Here is a 14084-nt window from a genome sequence, read left to right as displayed (position 1 = left end):
CCCTTCCTATTTGCGACCGCATCGCCATGCTGAGTTGCTTTGTGACCGCGATTGCGGTCGCAAACCAACTCGCAGTTACCACCCACTTGAAGTGGGTGGTAACTCATTCGCAAAAGGGAAGGGGTCCCCATGGGACCCCTTCCCCTTTGTGAATGCAGAAAAAAAAAAAAAATCAGATCAGGCAGTGGTCAAATGGTTTTGGAAGTTTTTCTTTTTGCACCTCGTTTTCCTTTAAGGAAAACAGGCTGCAAAAAGAAAAGAAAAAAGCTGCTTTATTAAAAAAGCAGTCACAGACATGGAGGTCTGCTGTCTCCAGCAGGCCACCATCCCTGTGAGTGCATGGACTCGCTATGGGGTCGCAAAATGCGACCCACCTCATTAATATTCATGAGGTGGGTCTTTGCGACCCCATAGCGAGTCGCAGAAGGTGTCTGAGACACCTTTCTGCATAACATTTTGCGAGTTGTAAATTGCGAGTCGCTATGACTCGCAATTTGCAAGTCGCAAAATGTGTTTTTGCTACATCTGGCCCTATGCCACTCCACTCTACTCCACTCTTAGCTACTCTGACACTCCATAACACTCTGCTCCACTCCGCCACTCATCTCTACGACACTCTACAAAACTGTACATCACATTTTGCCGCTCCACTGTATGACACTGCTCCATCCTATCACTCCATTCTACTCTACGACATGCGACTCTACAACATTCCACTCCACTCTGACACTCTACTCCACATTATGCCACTCCACTCTGACAACCTACTCCACTCTACACTACTTTATTCTATGGCACTCTACGCAACTTCATGCCACTTTACGCCACTCAATGCCACTCCATTCTAGTTTGACACTATGTCACTACATTCTACGATGCTCTGTGCCACTCCACTCTGGCACTCCACTCTGACACTCTACGCCACTCTATGCTACTCTACACTACTCCACACTGACACTATGCATACTCTACGACACTCTACTGCACTCTGCCACTCTACTCAACTACACTACACTTTATGCCACTCCACTCAACAATTTACTCCACTCTGTGCCACTCTGCTCTACATCACTCTACTCCACCGTACACAACTTCCTCTATGCTACTCCATGCCACTTTACTCCACACCACTCCAAGACACTCTACTCCCTACATGAGACACCACGCCACTCTGTGCCTCTCCACTTTATGCCACTCCACAGCATTCCACTCTTCTCCACTCAATGCTAATACATGACAATCTACGCCACTCCATGACAATCTACCCCACTCCACTCCACTCCACTCTACTCTGAAGGTTCACTACACTCCACGCCACTCTCTATGCCACATTTAGCCATGCTTGTATCCAACATGGCTAAAGCACATAGGCAAAGCCAATAGGACTTGCATAAGCAAGACCTATTTGCTTTGATAATGCTTATTTATTATGCCAGCACTCACAGTGCCTCTCATTTTTTGCCTTCACAATGGTAACATTTTCTGTAGCGGCTGCCAAGCCGCAAGATCCTACTTTCTGATGATGTACTGTGAAAAAATTACTACTACAGCACAATTCCCATAGTCATTGTCATTCCAACAGAGTGGGATTGTGCAGAAGAACGCCCAAAGTGAATTGGGCTAATTTTCATACAAACTTAATTCAACAAAAATAATACATAATAGATGTTTGATAAAACCAAGTTAAAAAGACAGAGGTACCGTAGGCACTCTTACATAACTCCTCCATATGTCTGGACTTTTTTTTTATCAGCCCTTCTTCAAACAGCAGCCCAAATGCTGTCATAACATAATGCTGTGCCTCACAGTAATACCGCTGGGACTATTATATTGCGCATCTTCAAAAACAACAAAGAGTAATCCATCGTATTGAAGGCACATTTCAGAATTATATTTTTTTTATTTAAGGTGATAATGATCAAATGTGACAATACAGATATATTAGTAAGGGTGTAAAATCAGGCAGTACTTTTACAAATGTCACCTTCTGGTTTTAGGTCAAGGTCATCAAGCTGTCATGTGGGCCAGCTGGAGATGTTTGGGCAGTTCCCGGTTCAAGCGGGAGCAGCGGCTGAATGTCTTGGAACGGATGCAGGACAGGCAAGGGGGACCACTTTGAAATGCACTGCACACGCAGACCTAAAGGTGAGTCCGGTGGGTCCCCTTGGAGTGTAGAGGTTACAAGCAAGAGGATGGGGGCCCCTAGAGCACAGATGGTTTTCTGATGCAAGGGCCAGGGAGGCCGGGTGCAGAGCAGATAGGTGCTGTGCACAAAGGAGCCTTTGGAACCAGGGGGCAGGTAACTTGAACGTTGGATTGCAGGTCAGCAGGGCCACTCTGGAGGAGGGGGGGGGAGGTTCTTGGGTGCCCTGAAGTCCTTTGACTGGTGCTTGCTTCTGATCCTCGGAGAGTCTGGTGTGGACTTTTCTTCTGGGTGTACAACGATGCGGGTCCAGTACCTCTGGCTATTGCATGGTTCAGCCACTGGAGGTCACAGTACCACCAAGCTTGGCACACTTGCAGGGTTTGTCCTCTGGGTCCATCTGGTGAAATTTGGTCTGGCTGCGGTGTCTGGTTCGTTGGTCAGTGGCCGGTCAGTGAACTGGACTTCACTGGTTTTTGGTTGGAGAGAGTGATGCCTTCACTTTGGAGGGAAGTTCTTGACGATTTTTGGAAGGTTGGAGGTCCTCTGGGTTTTTTTTTTTTTGAGTCCGTTGGATGTCCAGTCAACCCCTCAGTGGGGATTGCCGAGTCGTGGGTGCAGCAGGCAGGGTTTGGCACATTTTTCTTCTTGCAGCAGGACTTCTGTTCTCGAGGCTTGGGTCTTCTTTGTTGCTAGTCTTCTTGTACCTGTCAAATCTGATCTGCATGTCTAGGGATGCCCACTAAATACTGCATTTAGGGGAGTACAAGGTAGGGGCCAATGGGTCATCTACCTTAGGGTGGCTACACCCACTATGTGACCACTTCCTGAGGGGAGAGGTCACATCCCTCACCCTGGTTGGCTATTTTCCTAACATGCAGGATGGAGGAAAATGAAATGGAGAGGTCACCTCGCCTGCTACACCTGAGGAGTGGTGCAGGCAGAGGGTGGACACTCCTCCTAGTCTTTTTGCATTTCCCCGCTGTTGCTGCCACCAAAAGTGGAGGTTGGCAATGGAGGTGCCCATCTGCTACTAGCAGCAGGCCTGGGAGTCAAGTTTCAAGGGCGGCAAGCCTTTTGAAGCTCGCAGGCAGGGCAGTACACATTTCTGGGGGAGAAGGTGTGACACCTCTGCCCCCGAAGGGCTTTGTTTTCTTGTCCTAGAGAGCAAAGGCCCACACCCTAGGGTTCCAGAATCTTGTCTGGTGGTGGCAGGCTAGTTGTATTGGGGAGGGGAGGACAAAAATGCAGGTTGGGGAAAGCAACGTGCAGTGGGTGGAGGGAATAGAATAAAAATAAAGCTGTGTGAGAGAAGGAGGGGAAAAGTAGCATATAAGGAACAGATTAACAAGGGTGAGGAAAACTCACAAGGGAGAGAGTAACATGGAACAAGAGAGTTCCGCAGGGAAAAGTGCATAATAGGGAGAGAGAACACCACATGAAGGAGAGAGCAGCAGGGAGTGCATGGGAGAAGCACAAGAGATAAAGAACTGGAACATGGAGTGCTTAACCACAAAAGAAAGTAAGCAGTTCCCTAAAAGTGAGCAGTAGGAGGTTATAAGACAGCCACATAAAAGTATAGTAAAAAAAGCTATGCTTGATGGGAAGGACAGACGTAAGAAACGGAAGGCCAGACATTGAATATGAAGCAAGCAAATGAGAGTGACAAGCATTGAGTGGGCTATATGCCCACCCTATGTTCTTGATAAGCCCACAATAGGTCTTTCGCAATAAGACATCGTGTGCTGTTGCATAGGAGACCACAAATGGGGACCATAATTATCCTATTCCACTTTTCGGGTGTGATATTGAATTATCACACAACACCGAAACTTTTAGAAAGGATTGGTGTCAACCACTTCAGGAAGCACTAAAAAGCAATCCCAGACCACCCATCTAGGCCAAAAAACTTAAGAAGGGAATACGTTTAATGCAATCTGCGTCTTTGTTGGTCTAGTCTAAGCAGGACCCTTCACATACCTTGGAAAAAAGAGCTCCTCTGCCCTGCTTGGTTTGTGTGTTTTGCTATCCCAGGAGTTCTAATCAATACCATTTTCATCAATTCCCAATTTGTTCAACTGACAGAATTTACAACTTTAGTCAGTCTGGAGAATGACATTTAGAGGTTTATGTGACTTCAGAGGAGATGCCACCAAGGCAGGACTTCTGAAAGAAATGTAGGTTTGCTGAATGCCCATCATGTTTAATGCAAATGTTTAAAGTGTGTTTGTTTTTCGAAAACAAACTCTCAAAATGGGTGTTTGCTTTTGAAAAGCAAAAAAATAATGCTTCTGACACTATGGAGGTTTTCGCCCAGCATTTGTGAGTGATATTTGTTTTTTCTTGTTCGGGATTGCTTAACTTTCCCTGGTGGTCCCAAAAAGAAAAAGTCAGAACATCTGTTCTAAATACCGTATGAAGTCTACAGTACTGGGACTGACAGCTTGGTGTCTGTAGGACTGCCCATCTACGCTGAGGTTTCATCGACAGGGGCAGTGAGAGCTCCTCCAGTGCAAACATGACCATTCACCTGGCTCTAAACAGAGTAGAAGGACAAAGAATTTGGCAGACAGGGTACTCCACTCTGTTTGTGGCAGAGTACCCTTTTGCTAAAAAGGCCCATAGTTGTGGAATCCTCATAAGAGGTGTGTTACCACGGAGACAATTGGAGGGAGCTTATCACTCTCCAGTTGTGTTCCACTTGGGTAAGTCATTGGAGCCTCTGGGGCTGATCCTTCAGTATCCTCTTCCAGAGTAGACGCCTTGCTGGAGTCACCTGTTCAGACGTTTGGTCTTTTTTAAACCTTTTCAGTTGTGAGGACCCCATCCTCTCCCTTTGAAACTTCTATAGGCCTAGTTCAGCAGCAGCTATTTCACGAGTTTAGAATTTGCATTTCACATACAAACCTACTTGCTAGCTGGGTATGCCCTAGCAAAATTTTCGATCTTTTCAGGAAAAAATGGTGTCAATTTATCCGTAAAGCACGATTTACCAAAGGCAGAACTAACGGCGTGTGCTATGGGGGCGTGGATTTAAAGAGGGCCTCGTGAAGAAGCTAATGCACTGCTAATACACTGGAGTCAGGGTTATATTTGATCACCCAAGACTACAACGTACGTTCTATCGCCCCCAATCCCCCCCGGCCCGAGCATGTGACATGGGTTTTGGCACCAAAAGATATAATTGACTAGTTGTTCTGTGAGTGAGAGAAATTCCTGTAAAGAAGTTGTAAATTGTGACATATAAACATTCACAGTTAGAGATTTCTTATTAGGAATGTACAAACATTGGATTCAGTAAAACCACACCAACTTTCACTGAATGCATTTGTATTTTGCTAAATGACCTATGTAATAATAGGTCGGTTAAAACAATACAGAAACACAAGTTATAACCTACTGCGACAATGTTACGGTAGGGCTTTCTATTTTTTAGATTTTCGAGACTTTGTTTCCCTTGGTCCTAAGCCATAGGAAACCATTAACTGTACTTTTCAGAAGTGAGGCACAAATACTGTGCCTCTTCCATGTAGACAGTGAAACATTGTGTGGTAAGCGAGTTGCCGCATGTTTACTAACTCACATTGCTGTGGCACTCTCAATGAGGGCGTTGGCAGCAAAAATGGAAGCATGACTTAGATGTAAGTAGTCTAAGTGGGATACTAGCACTACACACAAATATGGCAAAGTCAGTGTGGTATTAATATTCCCCCCATCTGATCAGCAAACTGAGATAAGTCATGAAAAGCAGGATACTCAAAGGTCAAAAAATAAATCCTAAAGCGCCCCTTGAGTATTTAAGTAACAAAAAAAGTACAAGGCTGAAGCACTGGGCTCTTTCCAGGTGTAGGGCAGAAAGACAGTAGGTTAGGTAGATGCAGAAGCCTTTCAAGCACATTCACTTGAAAATCCTGAGGTAAGTCTTTAATGACTAAAGTGCTATTTCCACAGCTCCCACCTAGAAGATTTATAAAGTACATTGATTGCCTAGGACCAAGCAAAGAAACCTTCTGAGGCAAGGCCTGGCGGGATCTAGTGAAGTTTTGGATGTAAAGACGTGCACTTTCAGTGAGAACCCCTTACACTTAAATATTAAAAGTTAATCATAGGCAATGACTGATGGAAAGCATTTGTGAGGCTGATGTATATAAAGGGAGGAAAGTAAGAATCTGGAAACCGCAGAACAGTAAAATGATCATCTAAGGATCATTTGTGGATCATCTCAAAAGACCAGAGATAACTTGCATAGGTGGCAGTTCCACCGCACTTACATAATTATTAAAGTATTTAAGGAAAGCAGAAAGCTAACTTTAGGAGACATACTGAACTCTATAGGCATGGACTTTGCAGAACTGTTGGACACAGAGCTACACATTAACCGTGAAGGGAAGTCATTGATAAGTTATGCAGACAGGATGATCGTTTCCTGTGAGTGAGGCTTCAGAGGGTCCAGACAGGCGGCTCTTCTTCTGAGGGTGCGGATGGAGTCCCACAGGGTTCTGCATGTACGCATGGCATCCCGCACTGTGCACTCCACACTCCATCTTCATGTACGATCAAAGAGGAGTCACAGGAGCAATGCTTCTCTTTCTGCTCAAGATACTAAATTGGAGGGAGTAGCTTCAGCCATAGCTGATAGAAAGAGTTTTATTTTGTGCTGTGGTTGACAGTGGGAACACCTATGGTTTTAAATGGTGGTGATTGCAGGCTCTATGGATGTTTTCATGTGCATTGTGGGTGAGCTCTTTGAGGGAGCGACACCGATGGGAAGGAACTCTAGTATGACCGGCAATGGAAAGTTCTCAGTTCATTATGAGGGAGTTTTACGTAATTCATTCATTTGTGCAAATGTGGTAGTTTTTTCCGTGTAATAAAGGAGACTCATGCACACGATGCCTAACTCCGCCAGCCCTCGATTTAGTGGCTGTTTTAAAATGTCTTCTTCCCATTGGATCCTTGATTTTTTTCAATTATCTTTGCTTTGCAATGTTGTTCTCTTGTTTCCGCATGTTGATCCTAAAAGTGCTATTCCGCTTTTCTGCCAGAAATACTCCTCTGATTATGGGGGGGGGGGCACGTTGCATAATGTTATTTCGGCTTTATTTTAAGGAATTCTTGTGACATTTCCGTGAAGGTTACCCAACCCAGACAGCGCTGTGAGGCATGCTGTTGGCAATGCAGCGCTCCACTAATTTCTGTTAACATAACTGGCACACAATAATCGCTGGCTATCTCCCATGCGACAGGAAGATTGCCAATGGATATTTATGGCAACAGATGTATTGTGTTTTTTTTTATAAAATAGTCTAAGAATAATTATTTTAAATAATTGCCCTCGCTCACGCAATTGGGGTAAAGCTGAAATTCGTCAACATTTTAAAGGACCATATTTATATTTTTTAGCGCAGCATTTGCTCCGCTTTTTAACGTAAAAGCGACGCAACCTTCCAAAATACAATTGTATTTTGTAAGTTTGCGCTGCTTTTGCGTCAAAAAATGACTCAAATGCGGCGCTAACAAAGTATAAATATGGGCCTTTGTCTTACCTCAACTATAAATATATGCAGAAGAAAATGTTGACGTGGGAAGTCAAGACATTACGTTTTCCAATAAGATTTTAATTTTCTTGTTATCTTGCATAGATTCATTTTTTTATGTTCTTTCCCCCTTAAATTGTTTTCTCTCTTCTAACTTCAGTTTGTTTCGTACTTTATCTTACACTTTCACTCGCCGTTTTCAATTGATTTTTTTGCCTAATGATATGTTTCCCTGTAATTTTCTGATATTTTTATTTTCTTCATTTTTCTTACTTCCCACTTCCTTTTTCATTTTGCGATAACTTCTTTTGAAAGACATGCTCAGGGACGAAAACTCGTGGTTATATTGTTCGGCCTTTTACTTTCTGAACTTCTGTAACAGCATGAAACAAGCCCAACACAACAATTGCACATGAAAAAAACATTAAGCTAAGAACTACTAATCACGGGTTCCGGAGTATCGTGCGACTCGCTTTAAAAGCTCTTCATTGCTTAGTCAGGGGTCGTAAGCGCTATATTAAATTCGGTCAAAATGCAAAGGTGGGATTTTGTATTTTAAAGAGAATGTGCGATTGTTGTTCTCTGCGTGTATATTACCGCTCGGTATTTTTTCTCACTACATTCGGTTATACAGCAACTTGAGATGACTGTTTTGGCGAAAGTGCTGTGTTTATAGACTGATATAGAAAATATAAAAACATACGTTGTACGGAAAATGAAAGAAATGTCTTTGTCCGTAGGCCACAAATATTTTCTCCCCAACTGTGGTTATATAATTTAATGAAAAACATAAAACAGAGACGGAAGGGTGTTAATATGCTAAGCACTTACCTCTTGAAGACAATCCCGAAGTTTTAGAGGAGTGAAAGAAATTTGTTCACGAAGAAGGGCCAGTCTTGACCCGAGTTTAAAATCTTAAAACCCTAGATTCTGTGCCTAGGTCCTCTTGTCCGCTTCCTTGATCGTCAAATGATCCTGGCTCCTCTGTACACTTAATTAAGATATTTAAACACCACGTGATGCACCTATTAAGGACGATCTAAGTGTCCGAGTGAATGGGTCACGTGACGCACGTGTGAGGAGAAGTATAAATCCAGGAGTGAAAGGGAGAGGGCTTAAGGTGGGAGGATTAGGGGGCTTTACGGGGGTGTCTGAAGTGAGATAAGAAGGTGTCACCTGCCCGCCACATGGTGTGGCCTGAGGTAGCTGTGCGTGATCCCGTCAGAGTGAGAGGCCGCTGACGGAGGGGGGCGAGTGAGGCCTGGGGTTCAGATATAAATATAGAAGAGTGGGAGAAGCAGAGGGGATAGACGAGAGGGGTGGCGAGAGAAGATGAAACGGACTGCGGGTAGGTGGGACGAGCGGAAAGTGAGACGGAAGGAACCAATGCGAAGAAAGGAAAAGTATGAGAGGAAAACTGGAGTGGGGAAAGAAAAGGGAAAGGAAACGGGAGAACGACCGAGGGGATAAGCACAGTGAAACAGACTGGAGAGAGTAAAAGTCGCAACGAGGGGTTGTCAGAAGCTGAAACGGAAGGAGAGGTGGGGGCGAAAGAATAGGGAGATTGGAACTGGGAACAAGACGCTATTCAGTGTGAGTGAGAGAACGAGAGACAGACAGGTAGGAAAAGGGAGAGTCAAAAGGCACCAAGAGGAGCCAAGAGAAGATGAGAATAAAGAGGAGAGATATGGAGAAAGGGAAATGAGAATGGCAGAAAAGAGGACCAGCGAAAGAGAGAGAGAGGGACTTACGGGGGAAGAGAAGTAAAAATCTAAGGAAGATACTTTTAGTGTCACAACGAGAGAAGGACTTCGAGAGGGCTTGAACGAGGTTGAAACAGAAGAGCGACATAGGTGAGAAAAATAAGTGATGGTGACAAGTCGAGGGAGAGAAGGGAGATAGCAGGAGAGAGACAGAGAGAAGGAGAGCAAGCAGAGGGAGTAGCGAGGAGATGATGGAGCAACAGGAAGAGCGACAACGTTTGCTGTTTTGTCCTGTTATTTTAAGTCATGCCCAAACCTACTGTTCATTTACACAGAGTAGATTTTAAAATTATTTGAGGCAGAGTGAGGTGAGGGGGAAGAGGTGCAAAGGAGAGAGACGGCTTTAACTGCAGACAAACAGAACAGCATCAGTTAACTTATTAACAGGGAGTACAGTTTCCGCGGCCCTAGGGGGGGAGAGAGGGGCATTGGGGGCTGTGATAAATTAGGATAGGGGTTTGTCGATACTGGATCACTTCAGTTCCCAGACCCTTTGGAAACTCACTAGGGGTCTTGCACCCATACATTTGAAATATAGAAAAAATATAGACTGAGCTAGCCATAAAGATAGTAGGGTACATCCAGTGCTTAATTTGTGCTTCTTGTTTCCTGTGTGGAGCACCAGCACTTATTTTTGAGGGCCAGCTCTTATTTTTCTGCCTCAAACATTTGCTGCGAGCAAAAGACACATATGGGAAATACGGGGGAAGAAAAAAACGAAAAAGCGTCACAAAGGAAGAAACAGTGCACTAGTGAGCCGAAGGGGCAGGGAGTGGCTGTGAATGGATTGAAGAGGCCCAAGATGGCTTCAGGATTACGCTGCATCAGTACTCCGTTTCATTTCATTGCAGCAGCTGCGTGTTTAAGAGGAGGGCTTTGGGCACTGGCACGTTTTTATTTACAAATTAAGCACTGGGTACATCCATTTAGGTTCTGAAGAAATGCCACTTGACCCATCCGGACAGTATGGCAGAAACATATAGACCAGATACTAGTAGCAACAAACGAGTAAGGATCAATTGGTCCACAGCAGTTTTAACATTGCCATAGATCACCAACATGAAATAAAAGGGACGCACCTTGGCTGTAGATTGGCAGTTTTATCGCTCACTACACTTGCCACTCACCATCACTACTTAACCACTATCACTCACCAAGGGCAGGAACAAGATCTCCACCAAAGACCTGCGGTTTGAGGGGCCCTTTGGACATTGCACCACACACCTAGCGTGATGCAGAATTCAATGATGAATCATGTCACCTAGATAGGTGAGGGTCGTTGCATCCTGAAAAGCTTACCTCTGGTGATCTCTGTAGAAGAGAAATTAGATGTAATTTCTGTTTAAAGTTCTCTACCCCAATGTAGATTAGCAATCGTTCTGGAACCTCACAAAAATATCTTCCCTTGTATGTACCGGAGCCTCCCTCTCGGGGTCAGCCTCCTCCTGCACTGTGTGGGTTTTCGGTACTGCTTTCCCATGTCCCCTGTCACTTCTCTTCCTGGCAGGCACCTGGGCCAGTATTTTAGGCTCCAAGCAATTCTGACTCACTTGATGGATTGCCAAGGACTATGTGGTCCCAGGTGGTCCTAGGCATCCAATCAGGCCATTACGACATCTCAAAATGTGATACTGAGCTCCACCTCCTTCCAGATGGTATGTTCCAGGTCTTTCCCCAGCAGACAAGCTAAAGACATGCTGGACTCACAGCTACTCTCAGAGAACCAGAGTCTCTACCTCGCTCCAGGGAACCAAAACCACCAAATAGTGGAAACCTGGTTGTCACCTGTCACAACCTTGAGGGCTACATCAGGGATTACTTGCTCTGAATACACCAGACAACACCTAACAGTAGTTCTGCTGGCTCCCATGTCTCTCGGGGCCTCCACCCTCTGCCCATTCATGGTAAGCTACTGTCTGTACTTTTTAGTCTATTCAAGCATGTGCGCTTTGGGTCCCATCTCCTTGTCTCCCAGGGACACTATGGTAACCTCTTCAGTGCTCCCCAAACTAAATAGGACAATCTCCTTCCCCAGCACTACACTGGCAATACCTCTGGTGGAGGGCTGCTTCTTTTTGGGACAGATGGCAACTCCATTCTTAGTCCTGACTGGAGAAAGTCATAGCACTGGGGCTGTTAAGGGCCAGTGGGTTTCTTCCCACTGCCCTCCAACCCCTCCTATTATCAAAAGCAGAACTTGACTGTCTTCTTTGAAAGGTCTTTTGGGGGTCTTTAAAGAACTGTCTACCTTTCTTGGGTTCCCCCTCCTGGTGCCTTCTTTGACACTATGGTACTGATCCAGAGGTCAGCCTCCTTCCTAAGCTCTCTGGGTACAGTTAGTGTGAAATCAATCAGGTGCTGGTGCAACTCTCCATAGCAATTACTCAGTATGTGCTTCCCCATCATCAGATTATAAAGTCTATCAGGCATCACTCACTTTGCTGCCCTTCACATAACCATTCAGTTCCTTACTGGCAGTATCCACAAAATCCATCCAAAACCGGTAGGGCTGCTTCAGGCTAACCCTGAACTTCAAGCAGTACCTCTCAGATGTTAGACCCACCCCCAGTATTTCTCTGGAACACTCTGAACGTGCAGGGCCACCTAATATGCTGCAAACCACTTATCTATGTCATACCCACCACATAGCTAGGCACCAGGTATTGTAAGATGTGGCTTTTTATCTCTTGTAGGCACTTCACTGTTGCTGCCACCATCATCACTGGACTCAGAGGACCTCTTGGCCTTCAGGTTCAGCTCTCTTTGGCTTCTCTCATGGGCCAGCAGAATTTTCTTTTCTTCCGGAGCCAACGTTTTCTCCCCCAGGGCTAGGGTTGTTCCTTTGCTTTCTTCTCCTCCAGGGCTAGGGCAGTCAGTTTCAGTCTCAGCTCCAACTCTGCTCCCACATGCCCCCCAGCTCTGATTGGCTCAAGCTGAGAGGGGACACATACTCACTACTCTGGGCACTACAGGTGATCTAGGCCCTGTAGGTTTATCCTCCTGTGGCTCTTGAGCCTCTTCATTGTCAACTTCGTTTCCTTCCTCCACCTCTCTCTCTTCTTCCTCACTTGCTCCTGTTGCGTGGACTACAGCGTGCATACTTCCTCCCATACACTGAGGGCAATCTGGTAGTCTTCCCTTTTGGATGCCTTCACCGACTTTATCCCCCTTTTGTTGCATCTGCTCCTCAGATGTGCCATGCTGAGGCAAACAATGCTGCTCAGATTCACTTCCATTCTTTCTATAATCACAGGCGCAAAAGTGGGGGGAAGGAATACATTTAGGCAAAAATCTAAATGACCAATTAAAAAACAAAAGGAGAATTCAGAAATCACAATGTAAAGTTTAGATTTTACTTTAAAATGAGATGTTTTATTTCAACGTAAATCACTGAGTGGTACTTCAAAACGCAAGTCCTTGATCTCACCACTGAACATGAGTGTAAGAAAATCAATTATTAATTGGGGTGGGTAACTACCCACCTCAAGGAATAGCCATAACCATTGTCATGGTGATGCACTAAGGTCACTAAATAGAACTGAGCTCAACCTCTTGGTAATAATGGCATAGAGAAGACACACTTAACTTAGAGGCACTGTGTAAAGTATTTATGCAGCACCAAAACACTAATAAAGTTTAAATGTAAGATAGTCCAAATCAACTTAGAAATAAAGAGTACAATTAAACAATCAAAATGACAAAAGTCGAAAAAAAGGGAACTTGAAATGTGAACTTTTAAAGTTTTAAGTTGCAATAGCACCAAGAAGCATAAAGTGCCAATGATAGTCGATAGTCATAGTAGACAAGGACCTAGCCTCAATGTGAAGCTGGGAGCTTTGGAATGAGTGCTAGATACACCAAACTTGGTCAAAGATTTTACATTCTGGCTTAGTCCTTCAAGTCCCAATCCATCACAGAAGTACACTTCTAAAGGACCACAGGACCTCAAGGGAGGCACATAGAGACTCACAGGATGTCAAGCAGAGACCAACAGCCAGGTGCAGTCTAGGTCCACCTGCCACTGTTCAGCTGGACAGTTGGATGAATGGATTCTTGTAGCTTGTTGTATCCATGTAGCTTGAACAGGAGGTCAGCACTATGGCCCTTGGATTCTACTTCTATGTTGTGGGCACAAGAGGAAGCATATCTAGTTCTTCCGTGCTCCTATCAGGTCATAGACAGAAGGTCCAGTCCTCTTCTTTCTTCCTGTGGTCGAGGAGTGTTCTGACATGGATTCCAGGAGATGGTACATTTATGCCTGGCATGAGCTAGTGGGTGGTAAATTTCTCCTGAGCACACCCTAACCAATGGGGTAAATGTTCCCCAGGCCAACCCTACAGACTTTGGGCATTTTCAAATGGGAAAGTCTTCTGCCACACACAACTTGGGCGAGAGAGAGAGAGAGGGGTGTGTGGTGAGGTTGTACTATGGTGATCCTAGTACATCTAACTCTAAAATCCAGACTGTGGCAGCCACTGTACCCACAAAAAACTCAGAAATGAAGGTCTGGTGGATCAATAGGAGTTTTCACCAACAAGACAGTGGATGCTCAACCCAGGACGCTCCAACACCTGCTTCCAAGCTCACCCCAAACGCACCCATGGACCCTTCGCCTGCTACTCCTGCAAACGCATCTTCCAC

General features: G+C 45.0%; 1 protein-coding gene across 1 annotated transcript in view; it reads right to left on the bottom strand.

The window, feature by feature from the left end:
- Positions 1 to 8762, bottom strand: part of AANAT (aralkylamine N-acetyltransferase) — a 50065-nt gene extending 41303 nt beyond the window's left edge. The window contains exon 1 of the mRNA XM_069200227.1: positions 8512 to 8762. The gene's annotated coding sequence lies outside the window, so the exon portion shown is untranslated. The remainder of the gene's footprint in view (positions 1 to 8511) is intronic.
- Positions 8763 to 14084: the final 5322 nt, after the last annotated feature.

Source organism: Pleurodeles waltl, chromosome 7, assembly GCF_031143425.1.
Source record: "Pleurodeles waltl isolate 20211129_DDA chromosome 7, aPleWal1.hap1.20221129, whole genome shotgun sequence".
Taxonomy (NCBI): Eukaryota; Metazoa; Chordata; class Amphibia; order Caudata; family Salamandridae; genus Pleurodeles; species Pleurodeles waltl.
Note: the sequence above shows the minus strand (reverse complement) of the source record. Positions and strands in the feature narration are given on the sequence as shown.